This window comes from Schistocerca serialis, chromosome 3 (genome assembly GCF_023864345.2).
Source record: "Schistocerca serialis cubense isolate TAMUIC-IGC-003099 chromosome 3, iqSchSeri2.2, whole genome shotgun sequence".
NCBI lineage: Eukaryota > Metazoa > Arthropoda > Insecta > Orthoptera > Acrididae > Schistocerca > Schistocerca serialis.
The window spans coordinates 249836017-249863598 of NC_064640.1; the positions used below are offsets into that span (position 1 = coordinate 249836017).

The following is a 27582-nucleotide window of genomic DNA, read 5'->3' on the forward strand; positions in this document are numbered from 1 at the left end:
ACGTCTCGTGAAATGGCTGCAACGAGAAAATTCGAAAAATTATAATTAATACGGAGGTTTACTGACAATCATTCTTCCCTAGCGTCATTCGCGAATGGAATAGGAAACGGGTGGGGGAAGGAGGACGAGTGGGAGGGGGCAGGAGGAGGAGGGTGGAGGGGGAGAGCGCACACAGTGGTAACAGATGTGCCCTTCGCCATACCGTAAGGAAGCTTGCAGGGTACAGTACAGTCCACAAGATGTTATCATGTAGTGGGAACGGGTAACCTTCGCTCCTCGCACAGTAGCTGTTCTACATCAGCAACCTTGTCGCAACGCTTATATATGCATACAGAAATGCTGGGGCACAAGTTGGGCACCGAGCCAACATTCATTTTCATGAGCGTGAAAAATCGCCTACAACTCCGCTGCAACTGGTTTTCGCCTCGGATCGTAGACCCAAAAGAAATCATGCTGTGCCTTTTAGATGTCCAAATGTACACTGTGCAAATCCTATTAATAAACTGCAGTTTTATAATGCTCCATGCTTTTCGTTTCTCTTCTTTGATCTCAAATAACTATACTCTGGAAGGTTTATTCAGTCAGTAAAGCCGTCGTCACATGGGACGAGTTAGCTAACGTTGACGCGTCACTTCACTTCCTGTTAGGTCACGTTGAGGACCCACTTCGACACATGAAAACCTAAACAGGTTCTGCGATATTGGCAACGTGCCACGTACAATAGAACCAATAGGAAGCAAGAACGCTCCCTATGTCACAAGCAGAAAGCGAGATACCACTTTGTATTTGTCGTGTTTGACTGAAACACTTATTCGGTGGCTATTATGTTATACCTTACAACGTATGAATACATGCTGTTTGTCAGCACCAGCACACAGAATGCCTCGAGAACGAATCGTTAGTGCCGCGCGGGATTAGCCGAGCGAGTCATGGACTGTGCCGCTGATCCCGGCGGAGGTTCGAGTCCTCCCTCGAGCGTGGGTGTGTGTGTTTGTCCTTAGGATAATTTAGGTTAAGTAGTGTGTAAGCTTAGGCACTGATGACCTTAGCAGTTAAGTCCCATAAGATTTCACCCACATTTGAACATTTGAATCGTTACTGGAACGATTTGTTGTAAAGAAGTGATGTGAAATGTCATATTGGTGGTTAAAGAATTTTCGAATTTAGTTGCTTTCGCATTGTACTCGCGCGTTACGACAATAAGCCATTTTAAGGCAACGGCACATTGAAGACTCATGAAAAACCTATCGTTCTTAGGATTTATTATAACTAAATGTCAGTTAATTACATTTCGGCGATTAAAGTCTTTATAAGAGTGTAGCATAAAATACAAGGTCACTCATTAGAGACTTTCAGGGAAGCGTAGTTTGTAGCGCCGGCACTTTACTGAATAGAGGGTGGACTGATAGTTTGTGTCCAACTGTACTTTTTTTTCGCCTTCGCGTTTTCTAGAAGGTTATGGGACTTTCTTATGAAATTAATAGAAATAATTTCTGTAATATCTAATTTTATGTAAATATCAGCTCGCTCCCTCTCTCTCTCTCTCTCTCTCAGGAGTGAGTTTGTTCGATTTGGTGAACTTCTATCAGCTGAGGTCCTGAAGGACTGCACATGTATCTTTCCTTTTTATCTAAGTACATGTTCATTGATACTGAAGTTTTTAATAATGTACAAGAGTATATCACAAACAGTACCCCATAACTAGCGTAAGGACAAGGAAGGAAAAGTGCGTTCTAATAGAGATAATGTAGGAATTTTACGCGTGTCCATTTTTGTGAATACACTGCACGGTTTTCGATACAAATAAACCGACAACTGCTACTGGAGAGCACAAAAGCACGTTAATCAGCTCGTCCCGTGCGCCTACGGCGCTGTGTCTCGTGACGTTTGATTTCCCGTCTCCATGCACGTCAACGTTAGCTGCCTCTCCCCGTGCGACGGCTTACCGCTACACTGAATGCCTGCCGTCATCCGTTATCCTTATCCAGATGATTCAAAGAATGTTAGTTTACTATCTCCAATACCTATTCTCACAATGTGTTTGACTAGATGTGAGGCACTAACAGAGAGAATAATCTCACCGTACAAAATATTACTGACCTAAAACTTCCTGGCAGATTAAAACTGTGTGCCGGACCGAGACTCGAACTCAGGACCTTTGCCTTTCGCGGGCAAGTGCTCTACCATCTGAGCTACCAAAGCAAGACACACCACGGCCTCACAGCTTCACTTCTGCCAGTACCTCGCCTCCTACCTTGCAAACTTAACAGAAGCTCTCCTTTCTTTCTGGAGAGCTAGTTCTGTAAGGTTCGCAGGAGAGCTTCTGTTAAGTTTGGAAGGTAGGAGACGAGGTACTGACAGAAGTGAAGCTGTGAGGACGGGGGTCGGGCGGGGTGGCCGACCGGTTCTAGGCGCTACAGTCTGGAACCGAGCGACCGCTACGGTCGCAGGTTCGAATCCTGCCTCGGGCATGGATGTGTGTGATGTCCTTAGGTTAGTTAGGTTAAAGTAGTTCTAAGTTCTAGGGGACTGACCTCAGAAGTTAAGTCCCATAGTGCTCAGAGTCATTTGAACCATTTGAGGACGGGGCGTGAGTCGTGCTTGGGTAGCTCAGATGGTAGAGCACTTGCCCGCGAAAGGCAAAGGTCCCAAGTTCGAGTCTCGGTCTGGCACACAGTTTTAATCTGCCAGGAAGTTTCATATCAACGCACACTCCGTTGCAGAGTGAAAATCTCATTCTATTACTGACCTCTTTAGAAGAGCAGGCCGGTCGTATTAGAGTGCTGTAGATGGCGTACAGCTGGTGGGCCTACTAGAGGCTCATGCGATTCTCCACCGCTCTAGTACGCCATCGCACTTATGCGTTAAGTATTGCCACTCTGTTGGATGGAATCAGCATAATTTGACATTCACGCCGTGAATGAAGTTACCCGATTTGTTGGCGTTTCAACGATGAGAGTCTAGCGCGTCGAGAACGAATTGTGTACTACTTCCAGCCATATAAGACGACCTGAGAATAGTGTAGCAAGAGCATCCTATCAAGCACCTATCCCACACAGAAAACTTCTAAGCCTCTTTGGAACAGCGAGTAAAACGTAGCTCTCACCATCCCAGAAGTTTGGTAGCTGTAACGGACCTAATCATCAATGACTTCAGCTGAATATGAGAGTGCTGACGAAACTTGTGGACACACTGCCTCACCGCACTGAGGTTGTTATCAAGGCTAGAGGCGACGTTACCCGGCATTGGCGTTATGTCTCCTAGGAGTGACTTTTTTTCTCCTTGTTCTTATCTATCGAGGGATGTGGCGCAGTGGTAAGACACTGGACTCCCATTTCGGAGGACTATGGTTCAAATCCCTATCCGGCCATACAGGTTTTGATTTTCCGTGATTTCCCTATATCACTTACGTCAAATGCCGGGATGGTTTCTTTGAAAAGTACACGGCTGATATCCTATACCGTCCTTCCACAATACAAGTATGTGCTCTGTTTCTAACGGCTTCGTCGTCCATGAGACGTTAAACTCATGAGATAAAAAGTCGCACGATTGAAATTTCGTGCCACAAACGGTAATAACCATGACGAAGTAGTAACGACTGATTATCTTTCCATTATTCCTTTCGTATATACAACGAACTGACACACGTAATGCGATAGCGATATGTACATATACAGAGGGCGGTAGTATCCCGCACATAAGGTACAAAACGACAGTCCATTGGCGGAGCTGTCATATATATACACAGAGGATTCATGTGAAAAGGTGTCCGACGTGACTATGGCCGCAGAACAGGAATTAACAAACTTTGGTCGCGGAATGGTATTAGCTGCTAGACGCATGGGACATTCCATTTCGGAAGTCGTTACGAAATTCAGTATTCCGAGGTCCACAGTGTCAAGAGTGTGCCGAGAATACCAAATTTCAGGCATTACCTCTCACCACGGACAACGCAGTATCTGACGGCCTTCAAATAACGACCTAGAGCAACGGCGTTTGCGTAGAATTATCAATGCTATCAGACAAGCAACACTGCGTGAAATACTGCAGAAATCATTATGTACGTACGATGAACGTATCTGTTAGGACAGTGCGGTGACATTTGCCGTTATTGGAGCGCAACATCAGACGACCGACATGCCTTTGCTAACAGCACGACATCGCCTGCAGCGCCTCACCTGGGCTCGTGACCGTATCGTTTGGACCCTGAACGACTGGAAAACGGTGACCCCCATCCGATGAGCCCCAATTTCAGTTGGTAAGAGCTGATAGTAGGGTTCGAGTGTGGCGCAGACCATACAAAGCCATGGACCCAAGTTGTGAACAAGGTACTGATCATCCTGGTAGTAACCAGAATGAGATTTTCACTCTGCAGCGGAGTGTGCGCTGATATGAAACTTCCTGGCAGATTAAAACTGTGTGCCGGACCGAGACTCGAACTAGGGACCTTTGCCTTTCGCGGGTAAGTTCTCTACCAACTGAGCTACCGAAGCACGACTCATGCCCCTTCCTCACAGCTTTACTTCCGCCAGTACCTCGCCTCCTACCTTCCAAACTTTACAGAAGCTCTCCTGCGAACCTGAAAGAAAGGATATTGCGGAGACATGGCTTAGCCACAGCCTAGGGCATGTTTCCAGAATGAGATTTTCACTCTGCAGCGGAGTGAGCGCTGATATGAGCACTTGCCCGCGAAAGGCAAAGGTTCCGAGTTCGAGTCTCGGTCCGGCACACAGTTTTAATCTGCCAGGAAGTTTCATATCAGCGCACACTCCGCTGCAGAGTGAAAATCTCATTCTGGAAACGTCCCCTAGGCTGTTGTTAAGCCATGTCTCCGCAATATCCTGTCTTTCAGGAGTGCTAGTCCTGCAAGGTTCGCAGGAGAGCTTCTGTAAAGTTTGGAAGGTAGGAGACGAGGTACTGGCGGAAGTAAAGCTGTGAGGAAGGGGGCGTGAGTCGTGCTTGGGTGGCTCAGTTGGTAGAGCACTTGCCCGCGAAAGGCAAAGGTCCCGAGTTCGAGTCTAGGTCCGGCACACAGTTTTAATCTGCCAGAAAGTTTCATCTTGATAGTCGTTCCGTAATGGTGTAGGTCATGTTTGAATGAAATGGACTGCTTCATCTGGCACAACTGAACCGATCCCCGACTGGATATGAGAACCGATCACCGACAGCAAATCGTTATTTTCGGCTACTTGGAGATCATTCATGGACTTCATGTCCCCAAACAGATGGAATCTTTGTGGAAGACAATGTTTTATATCACCGGGCTACAGTTATTCACTACTGTCTTGAACTACATTCTGGACAATTCGAGGGAATGATTTGGCCATCCGAATCGCCCGACATGAATCCAGTAGAACATTTATGGGCTATAATCGAGATATCAGTTCGTGCTCAAAATCCTGCACCGGCAACACTTCCGCAATTCTGGACGGCTATAGAGCAGCATAGCTAAACTTTTCTGCCTCGGACTTCCAACGACTTGTTGAATCCATGCCATGTCGAACTGCTGCACTACGCCAGGCAAAAGGAGGCTCAACACGATATTAGGAGATGTCCCAAGACCTTCATCACCTCAGTGTACACTTTAAGACAAATAAATAAACAACGTGCCATGAAGGAATTACCCGCATGGGATGGAAATCGGTAGATGTGATGTACATGTACAGACAAACAAACGATTACAATTTCAGAAAAACTGGATTATTCATTCAATAGTAAGAGCTTCTCAAATTGACCAAGTCAGTAACGTATTTGTCCACCTCTTTCCCTTATGTGCCGGCCGGAGTGGCCGTGCGGTTCTAGGCGCTACAGTCTGTAGCCGAACGACCGCTCCGGTCGCAGGTTCGAATCCTGCTTCGGACATGTATGTGTGTTATGTCCTTAGGTTAGTTAGGTTTAATTAGTTCTAAGTTCTAGGCGACTGATGACCTCAGAAGTTAAGTCACATAGTGCTCAGAGCCATTTGAAACATTTTCCCTTATGCACGCTCTTATTCGGCTAGGCGTAGATTGACAGAGATGTTGGATGTCGTCCAGAGTCGTGCCAAACTGTGTCCAATTGGCGCGTCAGAACGTCAAAATCCCGTGCTGGTTTGAGGGCCCCGCCCATAACGGTCCGAACGTTGCCAATTGGGAAGAGATTTGGAGACCTCGCTGGTCAACGTCGGGCTGGGCAAGCACGAAGACAAGTAGTAGAAACTATCGCCGTGTACGCGCGAGCAATATCTTGCTGAAATTATAAGCAGAGGATTGTTTGCCATGAAGGGCAACAAAACCGGGCGTACAGTATCTTCAACGTACCGCTGTGCTGTAAGGTGCCGCAGATGACAAATTAAGGGGTCCTGTTATGAAGTGAAATGGCATTTCAGACCATCACTCCTGGATATCGGGGCGTACGGTGGGCGACACTCGGATTAGTATCCCACTGCTGTTTGGCGCGTCTCCAGACACGTCTTCGCTGGTTATCGGAGCTCATTTCGAAGTGGGTTCAGTCACTTAAGGCCATTCTACTCCAGTCAATGAGATTCCAGGCCGAAGATATGTCTGGAGACACCCCCATCAGTGGTGGGATACCAACATGACTCTCGCCCGCCATACAGCCAGCAACCAGGAGTGGGGCCTGTGGTTCATTTCTTTTCACAACAGGACCTCTTTGGTTGTTATCCGCGGCACCCTTACAGCACAGTGGTAGGTCGACGATATTCTGCGCCCCGTTTTGTTGCCCTTCCTGCAAGCCACCCAGGGCTTACACTTCAGCACGATATTGCCCGCCCACACACGGCGATATTTTCTACTGCTTGACAAACTCTATCTTGACCAGCAAGTTGCCAGCCCTCCTCCCAGTTGAAAACGTTTGGAGCATTATGGGCAGGGCCCGGCCAACAATATCAGGGTTTTGACGACCTAACTCACCAATTGGACAGAATTTGGCACGATATCCCTCAGAAGGACGCTAAACAACTTTATCAGTCAATGAAAAGCTTAATAAGTGCTTGCATAAGAGCCAGATGTGGACAAAAGCGTTATTGACTTTCTCAATTTATGAAACACCTTTTATTGAATAAATCGTCCAATTTTTGTGTAATATTGCAATTGTTTGTATGTACATGTACATCAAATTTACTGATTTAACCCCGGAAGCAAATGCACACTGCAAAGCAAGGGGTTTTGGAAAATGTAAGGGGGCGATCAAAAAGTTTCCGTTCGAATGTCGTACAGTCCAGAATCGGTATGCGGATCAGGAAAAATCGCCGTGAGCATTGAGGTAATCATCCGACCGACGCACCAGGTTGAAGATGCCCGTTTGGTAAAACATCGTGTCCTGCTCCGTGAAGATGTCCGCAACTGGCCGCTGCACGTTCTCGTCAGACGGGGATCGCCAATCCTACAAGGCCTTTTTTAAGGAACCGCAGTCGTGATATTCGCAAGGGGAGAGCAGCTATAGGGCGGCTGTTCGTGTGTCTCCCACTTGAGTTGGCGTAACTTCTGCATTACGACATTTACGCAGGTGACGCCTGTATATAAGAAGGGTAGAAAGACGGATCCTCAAAATTACAGACCAATATCCTTAACATCGGTTTGTTGCAGGATTCTCGAACATATTCTCAGTTCGAATATAATGAATTTCCTTGAGACAGAGAAGTTGCTGTCCATGCATCAGCACGGTTTTAGAAAGCACCGCTCCTGCGAAACGCAGCTCGCCCTTTTTTCACATGATGAAGGGTATCAGACGGATGCCATATTCCTTGACTTCCGGAAAGCATTTGACTCGGTGCCCCACTGCAGACTCCCAACTAAGGTTCGAGCATATGGGATTGGTTCCCAGTATGTGAGTGGCTCGAAGACTTCTTAAGTAACAGAACCCAGTACGTTGTCCCCGATGATGAGTGTTCATCGGGGGTGAGGGTATCATCTGGAGTGCCCCGGGGAAGTGTGATAGGTCCGCTGTTGTTTTCTATCTACATAAATGATCTTTTGGATGGGGTGGATAGCAATGTGCGGCTTTTTGCTGATGATGCTGTGGTGTACGGGAAGGTGTCATCGTTGAGTGACTGTAGGAGGATACAAGATGACTTGGACAGGATTTGTGATTGGTGTAAAGAATGGCAGCTAACTCTAAATACCGGTATAGATAAATGTAAATTAATGCAGATGAATAGGAAAAAGAATCCTGTTATGTTTGAATACTCCATTAGTAGTGTAGCGCTTGACACAGTCACGTCGATTAAATATTTGGGCGTAACATTGCAGAGCGATATGAAGTGGGACAAGCATGTAATGGCAGCTGTGGGGAAGGCGGATAGTCGTCTTCGGTTCATTGGTAGAATTTTGGAAAGATGTGGTTAATCTTTAAAGGAGACCGCTTATAAAACACTAATACGACCAATTCTTGAGTACTGCTCGAGCATTTGGGATCCCTATCAGGTCGGATTGAGGGAGGACATAGAAGCAGTTCAGAGGCGGGCTGCTTGATTTGTTACTGGTAGGTTTGATCATCAAGTGAGTTTACGGAAATGCTTCAGGAACTCGGGTGGGAGTCTCTAGAGGAAAGGAGGCGTTCTTTTCGTGAATCGCTACTGAGGAAATTTAGGGAACCAGCATTTGAGGCTGACTGCAGTACAATTTTACTGTCGCCAACTTACATTTCGCGGAAAGACCACAAAGATAAGATAAGAGAGATTAGGGCTCGTACAGAGGCAGATAGGCAGTCATTCTTCCCTCGTTCTGTTTGGGAGTGGAACAGGGAGAGAAGATGCTAGTTGTGGTACTAGGTACCCTCCGGAGTATGTATGTAGATGTAGATGTAGATGTAGATGTAGATATGGGAACATATGTTTGTGTCGAATCGCGACCAGCACAGAACTTGGCGTACCAACCCACAACGATGGTTTTCAACACACACGCAACTCCATACATATTCATCATTCTCCTTCGGCAGCCAAGGAAAGAATAACAGCGCGCTGGTTTTTGGACGCATTTGGTAATAATGTCGCCATAGTTCACGTTTCCGCATTTACCGCGCGCACGCCGTGAAGACACGAGTAACACAGTAATTCCTTGTCTACATGACACCCACATAGGAGTCGCTCTATGTTGCATACAAGCTGCAGCAACGACCTCAAACCAAAACCTTTGGCTGAACTTGGACAAAGGGGGTTGGGGGCGAAGAGGGAGATCCATCACTACGCTATCTGGGCAAAGCAACCATCCTGACATAGGCCTGTAGTAGTTGTGGAAAATAGCACAGAAAATTGTTTCGATTCTCCACACTGCAGCCGATTTCCACGGTATTCGTGGGAAGGCGTTGTTTCAGTACTGTCTTGTGTTTTTTGTAGTTGCAGATGATCACGGAGAGGAAAAAAATGCGGTTGCTGCCACATTTCTAACCCTGTCGACGACTACCAAGATGCTGGCGACCATGATATCCCCACCCGACTGTATTGCGAAAACGTCTGCTGATTAAAGGTATGGCCGGCCGCTGTGGCCGAGCGGTTCTGGGCGCTTCAGTCCGGAACCGCGCTGCTGCTATGGTCGCAGGTTCGAATCCTGCCTCGGGCATAGATGTGTGTGAAGTCCTTAGGTTAGTTAGGTTTAAGTAGTTCTATGTGTAAGGGACTAATGACATCAGATGTTAAGTCCCATAGTGCTTTGAGCCATTTTTTGAACGAAACGTATGGCATTGATGCAAAATCTATTGATCACCAGCTGCACGTCCTTGGTGGTCAAAAAATGATTCTTATATTCATTCTACATCTACATCCATACTCCGAAAGCCACCTGACAGTGTGTGGCGGAGGGTACCTTGAGTACTTCTATCGGTTCTCCCTTCTATTCCAGTCTCGTATTGTTCGTAGAAAGAAAGTTTGTATGCCTCTGTGTGGGCTCTAATCTCTCTGATTTTATCATCATGGTCTCTTCGCGAGATATACGTAGGAGGGAGCAATATACTGCTTGACTCCTCGGTGAAGGTATGTTCTCTAAACTTCAACAAAAGCCCGTACCGAGCTACTGAGCGTCTCTCTTGCAGAGTCTTCCACTGGAGTTTATCTATCATCTCCGTAACGCTACGATCAAAATTCGAAACCAGAACCTCTGGTTGAGCGGCGGTAGACTAGCGTGCGCTACCGAGGTTGGCTTCAGAGTCAAGTAGTCTCAAATGTAGTTGAATATCTAAATCGGGTTACCAGACCGCTATTTGTCTCGAAGAGCGGAAATTTGGAGTTTTAAGTCCACCGATGCGTGGTCATTGGTCACAAAAAGGTAGCGACATTCCATGCAGCCTTGCTGAATGAACAGTCCTCGCGTTAGCCTGATGTGATTATAGGGAGCCATGGGAACTTCAGTCAGGATCACCGAACGGGGAGCGGAAGCCCAGCTCCTGGATACAAGGCGGAGTCAGTGTGGCACTGCCCTCAGACATAATGCTAGTGGCTGGTGTGCTCCAGTCGGGTCCTTGATATAATCTCCCGATTTCCTGAATAACTTGTTAAAAAAATTTATATAGTTTTAATTGTGAACTCAAAGACTGGGATTAGGTAATTTTTTGCTAGCGCTGATAACATAGCCTCTATGTCCCATTAGAATGTCGCTGAGTGCGAATCACTGTCGTAATTACTGCGCTAACTTGCTTATCGCAGAGGAAAAGGAATGAGGAATATTAGTGTTTAACGTCCCGTCGACAAAGAAGACATTAGAGACGGAGCGCAAGCTCGGATTAAGGAAGGAAATCGGCCGGCCCTGTGGCAAGAGCCACGCTGCAACGATCTAGGGAAATCACGGGACACCTAAATTAGGATGGGCGGAAGGGGATTTCAACCGGTATCCTCCCGAATGCGAGCCCAGTGTGCTAACCGTGGTGCCAACTGGCTCGATTATCGCAGAGGAAGCGTATAACATGTTACTTTAAGAAGACAACCCAAAACGTATTTCCAGTGAGCCAGTACTAGTGGTTAATACCTTCGATAATTCCCTTGCGTGAAAGGGTTGCCACTGGGTTCCAAACGCCAATGAACACTTCTGGGATGCTCTATCCTGGTGTACACCAACTATTTTGAAGGGTCATAGCTGTTTTAATTACCAGCTTAGGAAGGCAAATACACTCTAAGACAAGAAAAAGCACCACGAAGGAATTATCCGAAGATGCGCGGGATTAGCCGCGTGGTTTAAGGCGCTGCAGTCATGGACTGTGCGGCTGGTCCCGGCGGAGGTTCGAATCCTCCCTCGGGCATGGGTGTGTGTGTTTGTCCTTAGGATAATTTAGGTTAAGTAGTGTGTAAGCTTAGGGACTGATCACCTTAGCAGGTAAGCCCCATAAGATTTCACACACACACACAATTTTCCGTATGGGACAGAAAATGGTAAATCTGCTGTACATGTACAGACAAACAAACGATTACAGTTTGAGAAAAAAATGGATGATTTATTCAAGAGGAAGAGCTTCACAAACTGAGCAACTCAATACAGCGTTGGTCCGCTTCTGGCCCTTATGCAAGCAGTTATTCGGCTTGGCATTGACTACTATAGTTTTTGCATGTCCTCCTGAGGCATATCGTGCCAAATTCTGTCCAATTGGCGCGTTAGATTGTCAAAATCGTGAAATGGTTGGAGAATCCTGTCCTGAATATTCCTAGTTAAGGTAGGATTTGGCCAGCACGAAGACAAGTAGTAGAAACTCTCGTCTCGTGTGGGCGAGCGTTACCTTGCTGAAATGTGAGCCCAGAATGGTTTACCACGAAGGGTAACAAAACGGGGCGTAAAATATTGTCGACGCATCACTGTGCTGTAAGAGTGGCGCTGATGATAGCCAAAGAGGTAGTATTATGAAATAAAATGGCACTCCACACCAACACTCCTGGTTACCGAGCCGAATGCCGGCGACATTCGGCTCGGTATACGACAGATGTCTGGTGCGTTCCCAGACCCGTCTTCGATGGTCATCGAGGCTCATTTCGAAGCGGAACTTATCACTGAAGACAATTCTACTCCAGTCAATGAGATTCCAGGTTGAAAACATGTCTGGAAGCGCCCCGGACACTGGTGGTGTTGCTGACTATCGTCCACCGTACGGCCTGGCAACCAGGAGTGTGGGGGTGTCTTTTCTTTTCATAGCAGGACGTCTTTTGTTATCTTCCGCAGCGTCCTTACAGCATAGCGGTATGTCGACCACGTTCTACGCCTTTTTTTGTTGCCCTTCATGGCAAGTCATCCTGGGCTTACAGTTTAGCAAGATAATGCTCGCCCGCACACGGCAAGAGTTTCTACTGCTCATCTTCGTACTTGCCAAGTCCTGCCTTGGCCATCAAGGTCACCGGATCTCTTCCTAATTGAGAACTACAGTTTAGCAAAATAATGCTCGCCCGCACACGGCAAGAGTTTCTACTGCTCATCTTCGTACTTGCCAAGTCCTGCCTTGGCCATCAAGGTCACCGGATCTCTTCCTAATTGAGACCGTTTGCAGCATTATAGGCAAGGCCCTCTGACCAGCTCGGTATTGTGACGACCTAACGCGCCCATTGGACAGAATTTGGCACGATATCCCCCCAGGAGGAAGCCGACAGCTTTATCAATCAATCCCAAGCCGAATAACGGCTTGCCTAACGGCCAGAGGAGGGCCAAGGCGTTATTGACTTGCTCAATTTGTAAAGATGTTTCTCTTGAATAAATTATCCAACTTTCCTGAAACTGTTATCACTTGCCTGTCTGTACAGGTACATTCATTCCATCGATATCAGTTCCATTCAGGTAATTCTTTTCTGGTTTGCCTTTTCTTGCCTTATGGTGTGTTTTAGATCTTCTAGAACGCTTAATGAGACTTTCTCTAGTCTCTCAATTTTGTGCAGCTGAAAAATGCCACGACGCATTGAGCTGTCTCTCTAAATCACTTGAGGCTAGTGCCGGAACGGTTCCACCAACAACCTACGCAATATTTCCTGTTTCATCCTCGTTTAATTAAGTAACTGCACCGTCTCACACCAAAGTCAACGAAGCTTTATACTGTAATTTTCTGTTTCTTTCTTTAAGCCGCAATTTGGTTTGGGTTCTGCATTAAATTGTAACTAACTGAGTAAGCTGATTTTCATGTAGGTGACCATGACAAGTAAAGCTCTGTAGTGATCTAAATAGCCTCCGAATTTTCGACTATTTTATTTTCGCCAACAGGAATCGATGTCATAGATGTCAATAGGCGATTCCACCGGCTGTTGAAAAGTTCGGAGGGAGTGGCTCTGAGCACTATGGGACTTAACTTCTGTGGTCATCAGTCCCCTAGAACTGAACTACTTAAACCTAACTAACCTAAGGACATCACACACATCCATGTCCGAGGCAGGATTCGAACCTGCGACCGTAGCGGCCGCGCGATTCCAGACTGTAGTGCCTAGAACCGCTCGGCCACTCCGGCCGGCTCGGAGAGAGTGGGTAGAGACGTTTTTAACACGGCTATTATGATTTGCCTGCAGATTCCTTTATCAGCCCTTCTTTAGTAAGACAGTGAAACCGCAAAGAGGTTTACGATGGCCTGCCAACACTTGACTTAATTTTTTGGCGCAAGGGATAAAGGGAAATACCTTTCGTGCCCTACAGTAAAGTCGCTTCCGAGCGCACGCTTACAGAACTTCGAGCAGTCACTGGCCCCACTCCGTGTCCATGCATACGTATGAACAGGATCGTACAGCCGTGGACTTGGCTAGCTTTGTCCCCACGCCGGCCCCCTCCTACACAGTGGTTATGACTCAGTTGCTTTTTAGATGGGACTGCAGGTTCACTGTGGCCGTACAGGCTATGAGGGCCTCTATGGAGTGGCGGCTGACCACCTGTTTGAAAATCCACCTGGAAACTGGACTGCCTGCAATACGGAGCTGTCAACACTACTAACGGTCCTGCTTTTAAATATGACCGACACCCAGTACAGCTGCACTTACCGCGCTGGTGGCTGTCAAAGGCCAGTGTTTCTGCTGTCAGTTACCACATTCAACCTGCAAGTTCCCTTACCTCATTGCTAATATGGCGCTGGAGTTAACATTTTACTTCGCAAATAGAATCTGAAACGATAAGTTGGGAGCTAAATTACTACCATCAACATTTTACGTTCCAAGTCTGGTGATGTAGGATCAAGAAGAGATTGCAGCTTCCCGTAGACACCAAGGTCATTTCAGGGGTAGCACTACATCGGATTGGGCAAGGACTGGAGAAGGAATCGGCCGTGACCTTGAAGAAACCATCTCGGCGTTCGCCTGATGGAATCCACAAGAACAAGGAACCCCAATGCAACGTTGCTCGGACGGGAATTTGAACCCCGCTCTTCCCCAAGATGAGTTCACTGTGACAACTACAGCACTTCATACTATTTTCATTATAAGGATATTACAGTCAAGTAATAACCCATGTCAATTACATTTGTGATAAATATTTGTCAGCATACCAAAAATTATGAACTAACACTTTGCCGCAGAAGGACTTTACTAAGAATTATTGCTTAGTTAGAACTTTGTAGTTCGACGGACTCCTCTTGCACACGCGACCCCCCCCCCCCCCCCTCCACCCCTACACACACACACACACACACACACACACACACACACACACACGTTAGACGAAATACACTTTTGAAGTGCTCTCACTAAGGCGAGTGACCTGAATCCTTAATCCACAGGCTTATCGGGTTCGAGTCCCATTGTCATGCGTAGGTGGAACCTTAATCTCTATGTCCCACGGGCACTTGGGTGCTCTATGTTGTCTTATAGCGACAGTTATGCGTGTCGATGACCACGTGACACTTCCCCCCTCTCGCCGCCAAATCGCCGTCGTCATCCACACCCCCATCCGCTTCCCCCTGCCGAGCCACAGTCTGTTATAGTCTACAAAGTCTGAGGCTATAGAGTGTTTTATAGACCATCACCATTGTAATTATGAAGTCATTGTAGTCCTGGCCCTGTGTTCAGATATATGGGCGTATTTTCCACAAACTCATGTAAACTTCGTCTGGTTTTGATAAGCAAGATAGAAAATAAACATGCGTGAAACAAAGTTAATGTGGTCAACACCGCGAGCAAAAGAAACTTTGATGCATTCTGTAGTTACGTCTCTTAAGTACGACGCTATGCACACGCAGTCTCAAGAATACTTTTAACAATTCTGGCCGCCTTCACACACACACACACACACACACACACACACACACACACACAAAAGCACATGCGAGCTAAATTCATCGAAGTATTGTTACGATAAAAAAAAATTTTGGAACCAGACTGGAATTGTTGCCATTAATCTAGACACAAATTTGCTCAATAAAAATTACATGCAAATCACCTAAAACAGTTAGCCGCGTTGTAACGGTTCCACTCAACATAAACAGAAATATCTCGCAATAGCGCATTCCAGTCTGAAGACGGAAAGCAAGTGCATCTTACAAACTGAAAACAACACGCTTTGTTTATAAACAAAGCGCTACGACAGCCGATTTAACTCGGCTTCGGCACTACTGTTATTCCCCACGCTTCAGTTTTCATTTCGATAAATAAGTCAGCGTATTAACAATCGCACGTGAAACGTGCGTCGACGCATGCAAATTATCGGCGAAGAATACACCGAATTACCATGCAGGGTGAGGCAAAACGCTGGGTATCGTACAGCACAACAAAAGTGAAACAAAATAAAAATGCACGAAATCAGTCAGCGTTCCACGACGCTATTGATTATTACGCCCTAGGGAATTCCACTTGACCCTGAAGGCGGGCGCTCAACCTGCTCAGTGTCGGACACAAATACGCGCGCGACCGGCAAAACAAAGCGCGGGAACAACGTGCCACTGCTATAGGCCACTCTACAAAATGGGATCATGCAGTGTAAACGGGTTACCTTGGCACCTGGCACGGTGACGTCAGGCAGCGGCCGACGCCGGCAAAACTCTGCGCGCCCGACGGCTGCCGGCCGCCGCCGATCAATACCGAGCCGTGACGTCACTCGAGCATGCTCGATACCTACACTGAACCCGGGCGCCAACTTTGGTCTTATCCGCGCGGTCGAGGCCACCCTTAAAACTCTCACACCCCAAACCGAGCCATCAAACTCTTCCCGGCTTTTACTAGTTACACAATAGATAAACTTTGCACTAACTGAACATCGGAGGCGAGCGTTTCTACTTCGGCGCAGCAGCGACATTCTCACATCCCGCGTGAAGGGCAAACACAACAACACGCAGCTCCTCTCTCATAATCAACAACTGTCACCCTGTGTCTTAGATCGAGTAAAAACTAATATGAATTACTGTCCTAACTAATTAATGCTCGGTAACCGTGAAATCTCTGTACAATACACAAATATCGAAAATGTGAAATAATAGAGACGAAAATTAAGATATGAATAAGCTATAGGATAAATATGAGTGCACTATTCAACGTAGCACGCCTCTGAAATACTGGATGTTTCAGCTTAGCAACGAGTCTGCGCGCCGTCGCATACATTAGCCGGAAGACGGTCGATTATGGAAGCTTCACGTAACTCCTTTGCCGCGTAAACTTACGTTAGAATAACTCTGCCACGTGAAATTACGCTAGAATAACTCTTGTAGCTACAACCGCTCTGATGTGTAACAAACGCCTTAACCACCGAATCTTTGCTTCTAAAATATGCGTTTAACTGCAACCATTTTCTAAAATGTCACGCATAGCTTCGGAAATCTTCCCCAAAGAATACACCCAGTTTTTAACAACCATTCATGCCAAAGTGTGTTAACAAAACTTATTCTTAAAAAAAGTCTGAAACTAATTCCCTGACACAAATGTTATTGTTACTACTGCTGTTCTTACCACTCGTGAATAAGATTCTTGGTAATATATTTAATGAAATAAACCGAGTAGAGAAAATTTGGAATACATTTCACATAAATTTTCTCAGCATGTTATAGTCTTAGGTGGAGATTTCAATTTACCAGATATATACTGGGACACTCAGATGTTTAGGACGGGTGGTAGGGACAGAGCATCGAGTGATATTATACTGAGTGCACTATCCGAAAATTACCTCGAGCAATTAAACAGAGAACCGACTCGTGGAGATAACATATTGGACCTACTGATAACAAACAGACCCGAACTTTTCGAATCTGTATGTACAGAACAGGGAATCAGTGATCATAAGGCCGTTGCAGCATCCCTGAATATGGAAGTTAATAGGAATATAAAAAAAGGGAGGAAGGTTTATCTGTTTAGCAAGAGTAATAGAAGGCAGATTTCAGACTACCTAACAGATCAAAACGAAAATTTCTGTTCCGACACTGACAATGTTGAGTGTTTATGGAAAAAGTTCAAGGCAATCGTAAAATGCGTTTTGGACAGGTACGTGCCGAGTAAAACTGTGAGGGACGGGAAAAACCCACCGTGGTACAACAACAAAGTTAGGAAACTACTGCGAAAGCAAAGAGAGCTCCACTCCAAGTTTAAACGCAGCCAAAACCTCTCAGACAAACAGAAGCTAAACGATGTCAAAGTTAGCGTAAGGAGGGCTATGCGTGAAGCGTTCATTGAATTCGAAAGTAAAATTCTATGTACCGACTTGACAGAAAATCCTAGGAAGTTCTGGTCTTACGTTAAATCAGTAAGTGGCTCGAAACAGCATATCCAGACACTACGGGATGATGATGGCATTGAAACAGAGGATGACACGCGTAAAGCTGAAATACTAAACACCTTTTTCCAAAGCTGTTTCACAGAGGAAGACCGCACTGCAGTTCCTTCTCTAAATCCTCGCACAATCGAAAAAATGGCTGACATCGAAATAAGTGTCCAAGGAATAGAAAAGCAACTGGAATCACTCAATAGAGGAAAGTCCACTGGACCTGACGGGATACCAATTCGATTCTACACAGAGTACGCGAAAGAACTTGCCCCCCTTCTAACAGCCGTGTACCGCAAGTCTCTAGAGGAACGGAGGGTTCCAAATGATTGGAAAAGAGCACAGATAGTCCCAGTCTTCAAGAAGGGTCGTCGGGCAGATGCGCAAAACTATAGACCTATATCTCTTACGTCGATCTCTTGTAGAATTTTAGAACATGTTTTTTGCTCGCGTATCATGTCATTTCTGGAAACCCAGAATCTACTATGTGGGAATCAACATGGATTCCGGAAACAGCGATCGTGTGAGACCCAACTCGCTTTATTTGTTCATGAGACCCAGAAAATATTAGATACAGGCTCCCAGGTAGATGCTATTTTTCTTGACTTCCGGAAGGCGTTCGATACAGTTCCGCACTGTCGCCTGATAAACAAAGTAAGAGCCTACGGAATATCAGACCAGCTGTGTGGCTGGATTGAAGAGTTTTTAGCAAACAGAACACAGCATGTTGTTATCAATGGAGAGACGTCTACAGACGTTAAAGTAACCTCTGGCGTGCCACAGGGGAGTGTTATGGGACCATTGCTTTTCACAATATATATAAATGACTTAGTAGATAGTGTCGGAAGTTCCATGCGGCTTTTCGCGGATGATGCTGTAGTATACAGAGAAGTTGCTGCATTAGAAAATTGTAGCGAAATACAGGAAGATCTGCAGCGGATAGGCACTTGGTGCAGGGAGTGGCAACTGACCCTTAACATAGACAAATGTAATGTATTGCGAATACATAGAAAGAAGGATCCTTTATTGTATGATTATATGATAGCGGAACAAACACTGGTAGCAGTTACTTCTGTAAAATATCTGGGAGTATGCGTACGGAACGATTTGAAGTGGAATGATCATATAAAACTAATTGTTGGTAAGGCGGGTACCAGGTTGAGATTCATTGGGAGAGTGCTTAGAAAATGTAGTCCATCAACAAAGGAGGTGGCTTACAAAACACTCGTTCGACCTATACTTGAGTATTGCTCATCAGTGTGGGATCCGTACCAGGTCGGGTTGACGGAGGAGATAGAGAAGATCCAAAGAAGAGCGGCGCGATTCGTCACTGGGTTATTTGGTAACCGTGATAGCGTTACGGAGATGTTTAATAAACTCAAGTGGCAGACTCTGCAAGAGAGGCGCTCTGCATCGCGGTGTAGCTTGCTCGCCAGGTTTCGAGAGGGTGCGTTTCTGGATGAGGTATCAAATATATTGCTTCCCCCTACTTATACCTCCCGAGGAGATCACGAATGTAAAATTAGAGAGATTAGAGCGCGCACGGAGGCTTTCAGACAGTCGTTCTTCCCGCGAACCATACGCGACTGGAACAGGAAAGGGAGGTAATGACAGTGGCACGTAAAGTGCCCTCCGCCACACACCGTTGGGTGGCTTGCGGAGTATCAATGTAGATGTAGATGTAGAAGTTGAATTCGAACCGCAGCGAAGCTTGGTATACATAAAGCATTCTCGATTTTCGAATCTATGGAGTGACTGTGAAAAATATTAAGTAACTTTACTGTATGGGAAATGAGCATACGCTTCCATCTGCTACAATCTTAAGTTCCAACGTATTTTGAAAATAATTAACGTTTTTGAGTGTTACAATATAGTGTCCTTAAGACACTATGCTTATTAAAATGTTTTATTACAGCATATGCTTCGTCTTATATTACCACTAATGAGACAAAATTGTAGCTGTGAATCGCTATCACTGAGTCATTGCACGGCATTTTAATCTCCCTTTCTATTAAACGTAAATTACTGTATTTCCTCTAATAACACACTTACATACACAACAGGGAGTCTCCATGATCGAATGCCGTCAAGGAGACATTTACGAGACGAAATGAGATGCAAAACTACGTATATTGGAGGAAGATCCATATTGAAGTGCCAAAGGACACTAATTATATCCGCTATCCGTTCTTACGTGTAAGTTTCCTGCAAAACTAAGAACTGATGGCACTGCCATGGAAAATTTTTCACCCTTTAGCGAAACAAAATGGGAAAGCCAGAGTTGCATTCAAACTTCTTATCTGAACAGTTACGAAGATTAGCGGCGAAGTTTGAATAATTGCTAAATTCCGTAGTGCAGCTTATCGGTGAAGGACAATGCTCCTGCCACCAGCTCAGGATAACTCCTTCCATTGGATTAGCAACACCAAATGAAGAAACGGGAATACGGCTGCGGCACACGGCATTCCCATACGTAATGACCAATACCATAAGTTTTAACACCACAGCCACGCGGACTGTAATACATTTTAATTTTGTGTAATGCCTACATGACGTGATCCAGTTCCTGGAACCTGCTTGAAGCGGTTCTTTACAGACGAAGCAAATTACTCTACGTTATAGCCTACGACTGTATATAATGGGAACAGAACTCTTCGCTCATGGTGAACTACTCCCATATTTCGCATTCGGAACTCTATGCGGTTGAAGTGCCAAAGATGAAATGTTAAGTATGTACTGGAAAACCGATACGTATGAATATATGTATAGGAACCTTAATAATAGAGTTCACTTATTGTGTTTTTAATTGTGCGTTTTGTTCGATAACGGACACTTCGAAGAACAGCCTCACCTACAGGCTTTTAGTGGGATATCAGATAATCTCCATTTTGCTGTCAACGTGTCTGAAACGCGTATCTGTGGGAGCTTATGAGCGTTTTTTAAACTGAAATTCGTGAAGTTATGGTAGATCAGATACAAAATTACGGTACAATACATGCAATTTTTGTGTAACACTTCGTATTTGCATATACTTTGCCATTATTTTGTATATGTTTAGCGCAGTTTTGCGGACTTTCAAATTGCAGTATAACCTCCTACAGATACGCGTTTCTGTCGTGATGACGTGACACTGAAGGTCATTCGACGGCCAACTAATGCCGTGAAGATGAAGCTGTACTTCGAAGTGTACAGTGACGAATAAAATGACGCAGTTGTAAAGACAATACACGGACAGTATTTTTAAGTGTTCCAATAATCGGTTTTGCTGAGATCATCCAATACGGCTACCACGAAATTTCATGAAAATACGATGAGTGTATGCAGCAATTTTTTTTCTCCGCCAGTTTCGAATGAAAAAATGCGAAATTTCTTGTGGGACATCATGGAATATTTCCGCTTCAGCCCCTATAGTCTCATGAAATTCAGATACGTGAAGGCGCTATACGCAAGCTTCAAAATGGCTTCTGTAACTAAGGTGCGTTCCAAGCAGACAGCTGTCATTAAATTTCTTTTGGCGAAAAACCTGAGCATCGCAGATATTCATAGGCAGTAGCAGAATGTTTACGAAGACGTGGCAGTTAACAAAAGCACGGTGAGTTGTTGGGCGAGCTGTCTGTCATCATTGCAACAAGTTCGCGCAAACCGTTCCCACCTCCCGCCTGCCTGCCGGCAGCACACGGTTGGGACTCCTACAACATTGGAACGTGCAGACACTCTCATTCGAGGTGATCAACGGATCACAATAAAACACATCGCTGTACAACTGGAGGCTCTGTTGGTAGGGCAGACACACTCGTCCACCAGTACTCAGAAGTGTGTGTGTTTAAAAGCCGGTGTGTGTGTGACCGAGCGGTTCTAGGCGCTTCAGTCTGAAACCGCGCGACCGCTACGGTCGCAGGTTCGAATCCTGCCTCGAGCATGGGTGTGTGTGATGTCCTTAGGTTAGTTAGGTTTAAGTAGTTCTAAGTTCTAGGGGACTTATAACCTAAGATGTAGAGTCCCATAGTGCTCAGAGCCATTTGAACACAAGACCACAAATAGCAACGAAGGACCATCTGTGCGGAACAACGCTACTGTGTGACAACGAAAGGCCTCACACAACTCTCCGCACTGGAGAGAAGTTCACAGAACTTCATTGGACTGTACTTCCTCATCCACACTACACCCGGATCTCGCACCTTCCGACTTCTATCTCTTTGGCCCACTGAAGGATGCGTTCTGCGGAAAGCAGAACGTACGTGATGCGTTAGTTATTGATGCAGCAAGAAGTTAGCTCTGACGTCTACCAGTAAAATGATACCAAGTGAGTACACAGGCCCTCCCACGTAAGTGGGCGTAAGGTCGTCGCAATGAACTGAGGTTATGTTGAAAAATAGGATTTTGTAGCCAGAAGAGTGGAGAATAACTTGGTGTATTGGAATCCTGAATAAAACTAACCTGCTTTGATAAACAAAATGTATCGAATTTCTTACTGAACGCCGATCGTATGTCTGTCGATGACTCTCCATCCACTGTAACAAGCTGTGTCTTCCCTACCAATAAATCCTCACTCCAGTCCCACATTTCGTTTAATATACCAAATGATCATACCTTCATTAATAAGCGTTGGTGCAGTACTGATTCAGACACTTTTCGGAAGTCAAGAAATACTACGTCTATCTGATAGCTTTGATCCATAACTTTCAGGACGTCATCTAAGAAACTTGCATGTAGGGTTTCGCATGATGGATGTTTCCGGAATCCTTGTTGACTGGCATGGAGAAAGTCATTATGTTCGAGACACCACATTACATTTGACCTGGACATAGATGAATGTCAAAGATACTGGACGGTACGTTTGTCGATCAGTTTTGCTACCCTTCTTGTAGGCAAATGTAACCTGCGCTTTCTTGCAGCTGCTGGCCAGAGTTCTTTGAGGCGATATTGGCTACATGGCGTATCATGTCCTGCGTATTGAATCGAATCTAATCAGCAAGATCATACAGCCTTTAATTATAACAAGATATAATGGGTGTGGCAACCATCTTTTACATAGGCGTGCAACAATCAACAACAGATGATACAATAAATGATTGAAGATTCGCCCAGATAAGCTAACAACTACCTCTTCGTCAGTGCCTGTGCAGTATTTATACAGGATGTAACATAAAGGTACACAGGACACATTGCTACGAGCTAGAACTGGAAAATATGTTATATGGGCATGGATCCGGAAACGCTTTGTTAGAATGTCAGAATTTTTTCTCAATAATTCTTCGAACTGCATTTATCGTTGGAAACTCCAACAAACATACCGGAAGAATCCTGTCGTCCAGTCGTGATAGTACGAATCCTTGCATAAAGCGACACAATCTCATCGGCTATCTTCGACGGCCTACAATACAATGTAGATGAAGCAGAAGCACGTTAGCCCGCATCTCGTGGTCGTGCGGTAGCGTTCTCGCTTCCCACGCCCGGGTTCCCGGGTTCGATTCCCGGCGGGGTCAGGGATTTTCTCTGCCTCGTGATGGCTGGGTGTTGTGTGGTGTCCTTAGGTTAGTTAGGTTTAAGTAGTTCTAAGTTCTAGGGGACTGATGACCATTGATGTTAAGTCCCATAGTGCTCAGAGCCATTTGAACCATTTGAACCAGAAGCACGTTAAACTATTAAATCTCAAAGACAAATGCAAATTTCCAGGTTAAAACAATTATTTATTCCACACTCCAGAATCAGTCAACAACTATCGGCGGATTGAACGCTGGTCAATGGGCTCAAAATGGTGTAGCAATTGTACAATATATAGTACGTCTGCAAACTGCGCGTCCCCGTTGTGGCGACCACGTCACAGCTCTGTTTCACCAGGTTGAGCTGACATTTCCGCAGCGCGCCTTTTAAAACCAGAAGCGACGCAGCGCTCACACGCGCCAGGTGAGTGTTTATTTCCTCCTACTGCATTTCTTGACGGGAAATTGATTCTCAGACATCCTGTGCGGGAGTTGCGTTCTGCCGGAAGAGATCACTTTCCTAAACACAAACACTGTCCGCTCTTGCGTTTACAGACACTATAACAATGCTGAAGTCCGCGCGTAGCAGTTCAAGCAAAGTTGCGCTACCACATTAACAGTTCCTGGTATTCGCGCACCAACTCGCCATACCCACCCCGGCCAGTTCCTGCTGGCCATGCAATTCCCTGAGTGACCTCTCTTTCGAGCAAGGGCACAAAGTTCTAATGGCCAACTGCATTCCAAGCATTCGCGTAAGGCAAGGCTTAGAGCCTCTAATGTCACAATACCAGAAGCAACTCTTAATTACACGAAATGTTCAAAATGCGCTCTTGGTTACGTGTGGCTAACTTGTGATTCTTAAATTCACCGTTGGTTATAAATAAAAGATTCCGTGGCAGACTGATAGGAAGAGGTGAAACAGCTCCCTGGCTTTCACGTACTCAGGACTTAAATTCAATCGATATTTGTATTTATCATGCAGATAAGAAAAATTCCGTCTTCTGAATTTGAATGTTTATTTTGTTTCCAACTAAATATGTTCCGCCTAATCATCAGTGGACCACAACATAAACAAAATTATTGAATTATACATATTTTGTTACGAGTGCATTTAAATTATCTATTTGCAAATATCAGACTGTGACTTATCATTTACACTACTAGCCATTAAAATTGCTACACCAAGAAGAAATGCAGATGATAAACGGGTACTCATTGGACAAATATATTATACTAGAACTGACATGTGATTACATTTTCACGCAATTTCGGTGCATAGATGCTGAGAAATCAGTGCCCAGAACAACCACCTCTGGCCGTAATAACGGCCTTGATACGCCTGGGCATTGAGTCAAACACAGCATGGATGGCGTGTACAGGTACAGCTGCCCATGCAGCTTCAACACGATACCACAGTTCATCAAAAGTAGCGACTGGCGTATTGTGACGAGTCAGTTGCTCGCCCACCATTGACCAGACGTTTTCAATTGGTGAGAGATCTGGAGAATGTGCTGGCCAGGACAGCAGTCGAACATTTTCTACATCCAGAAAGGCCCGTACAGGACCTGCAACATGCGGTCGTGCATTATCCTGCTCAAATGTAGGGTTTCGCAGGGATCGAATGAAGGGTAGAGCCACGGGTCGTAACACATCTGAAATGTAACTTCCACTGTTCAAAGTGCCGTCAATGCAAACAAGAGGTGTCCGAGACATGCAACCAATGGCACCCCATACCATTACGCCGGGTGATACGCCAGTATGGCGATGACGAATGCACGCTTCCAATGTGCGTTCACCACGATGTCGCCAAACACGGATGCGGCCATCATGATACTGTAAACAGAACCTGGATTCATCCGAAAAAATGACGTTTTGCCATTCGTGCACCCAGGTTCGTCGTTGAGTACACCATCGCTGGCGCTCCTGTCTGTGATGCAGCGTCAAGGGAACCGCAGCCATGGTCTCCGAGCTGATAGTCCATGCTGCTGCAAACGTCGTCGAACTGTTCGTGCAGATGGTGGTTGTCTTGTAAACGTCCCCATCTGTTGATACAGGGATCGAGACGTGGCTGCACGATCCTTTACAGCCATGCGGATAAGATGCCTGTCATCTCGACTGCTAGTGATACGAGGCCGTTGGGATCCAGCACGGCGTTCCATATTACCCTCCTGAACCCACCGATTCCATATTCTGCTAACAGTCATTGGATCTCGACCAACGCGAGCAGCAATGTCGCGATACGATAAACCGCAATTGCGATAGGCTACAATCCGACGTTTATCAAAGTCGGAAACGTGATGGTACGCATTTCTCCTTCTTACACGAGGCATCACAACATTTCACCAGGCAACGCCAGTCAACTGCTGTTTGTGTATGAGAAATCGGTTGGAAACTTTCCTCATGTCAGCACGTTGTAGGTGTCGCCACCGGCGACAACCATGGGTGAATGCTCTGAAAAGCTAATCATTTGCATATCACAGCATCTTCTTCCTATTGGTTAAACTTCGCGTCTGTAGCACGTCATCTTCGTGGTGTAGCAATTTTAATGGCCAGTAGTGTACTTTCATTTTTCCATTCCTTCCGTGTACAAAAAAGTAACAAATAAGTCACAACCACATACTTGTGAAAATAAAAAAAGACGCACTACGAAGAAATCGGTAGGTGTGATGTACGGCTTGGTATTGATCGATAGAATTATTGGATGTCGTCCTCAGGGATATCCTGCCAAATTCTGTCCAACAGGCGCGTTAGATCGCCAAAATCCCGACTGCTTGCAGCGCCCTGTCCATAATGCTCCGAACAATGTCAACCTGGGAGAGATCGGCGACTTTGCTGGTCAAGGTAGGGTTTGCCAAGCACTAGTCAATAACTCTCGCCGTGTGCGGGAGGGTATTATCTTGCTGACATATAAGTCCAGTATGGCTTGCCACGAAGGGCAGCAAAACGGGGCGTACAATATCGTCGACGTTTTGTTGTGCTGTAAGGATGCCGCGGATAAAGAGGTCCTGCTATGATTAGAAATAGCACCCATATCATCACTCCTGGTTGTTGGGCCTAGGGCGGCCGACAGTCATGTTGGTGTCCTACCTCTGTCCGGGGCGTCTCTAGACACCTACTCGCTGGTTATAGGGGCTCAATTCGAAGCGGTACTTATCACTGATGACAATTCTACTCCAGTCAGTGAGATTACAGGTCGAAGACGGCTAGCTCAAACAGCCCACAGCTGCCCTCAATCACAAAATTTCTTGTAATATCCTCACATATAAAACATTTAATGCGACAAGTTTTAGTTGACATATTAAACCATTATAACGTATCAGCCTATCAGTTTCTTGGAGCTGGGACACGTTACATTGGCCAGGACGCTGGTTTGTCACAAAGTATGTTTTTCATGTTATTTTCGAATGTCACACAAGCAACAGCTGTCTTTAATTTCGCCTTATATTAACTCCCAAAAGAAAAGTAGTTGAGGATGCAATGCGTTCTCGTACTGAGTATCAATCGCACTAGTAAATCAACTGACTCCATAAAAAATGGAAAAGTTACGGAGTCATTTGTTGTCTGAAACTGCTCAAACGCAAGGAGCTACTGCGTAGACAATTCAGTTTTAGTAAAATACGTTTAATACGCTATGTACCTTATGTCAAGGTTCTCCGCACGATGTTAGTTTCTGAATCCAATTACATCTTTTTTCAGTGAACTGTGTTAACTTCTCTATGGAATCTCTTAGAACAGAATTGTTTATTTCCACTACGGAGTACTTCCTGACGTGCTATTCAAAACAGAAGTGTGGAAAACTACTTTTATTCACTCAGCACTTTTTCCAGAAGGCGCACTTCGTCTTCACATTTACTTATGGTAAGTGCTGGAGGCCTTTGAAACATTTTAAACATCCACTTTTTTTGTTTTTTTACACGCTCGGCAATTAAAAATTTTACCTCATGTTCCTTCTTAATGTTGCAATCTAGCGTCCTGACTTCTTTCGATTTAATAAATTGCAAACAAAAATAAATGGCGTAGCTGTAGCACCTACTATTATGTACCATTGGTATGACCGTATCCACCTCCTGTTGGAAGAAGCGTGCATGAAGTAGGCTTCTAAAACCGGTATTTCATGATTTCAGTCACTCACAAGTGTGTTGTACTTATAATTAAATGCAGTATTATGAGATTAACTGCCTGAGCATTAAAAATCGTTGTAACAAAAACTCAGTTATGTAGCTGAAACAGTACCATGGTGTTAGATATAAAACACAGCAAAAAAAAAACAGTTACAGCTCATTCTTTCATTGCCACTTTTGACAGATTTTATATGTTTACTCACATAATGTCTACCCCGTTGTCTCAAACCACTGCTTTCTGATAAAGTTTAGCAAGCCGTAAATGAAGTTCCCAGTCCGCGAATCAGGAGGGAACGAAGATAAGAAATACATCAAAAAGCTTACTCCAATCACCGAAAGTATGAGCACAATATTTATGAAGTAAAT

General features: G+C 45.3%; 1 protein-coding gene across 4 annotated transcripts in view; it reads right to left on the bottom strand.

The window, feature by feature from the left end:
* LOC126469998 (uncharacterized) overlaps positions 1–27582 on the bottom strand; it is a 292826-nt gene that overhangs the window by 191356 nt on the left and 73888 nt on the right. The window contains exon 1 of one of the 4 annotated variants that reach the window (XM_050097457.1): positions 15858–15915. The exons of the other annotated variants lie outside the window; for them this stretch is intronic. The gene's annotated coding sequence lies outside the window, so the exon portion shown is untranslated. Of the gene's footprint in view, positions 1–15857; positions 15916–27582 lie in introns of those variants that run through there. 4 annotated transcript variants of the gene reach the window in all.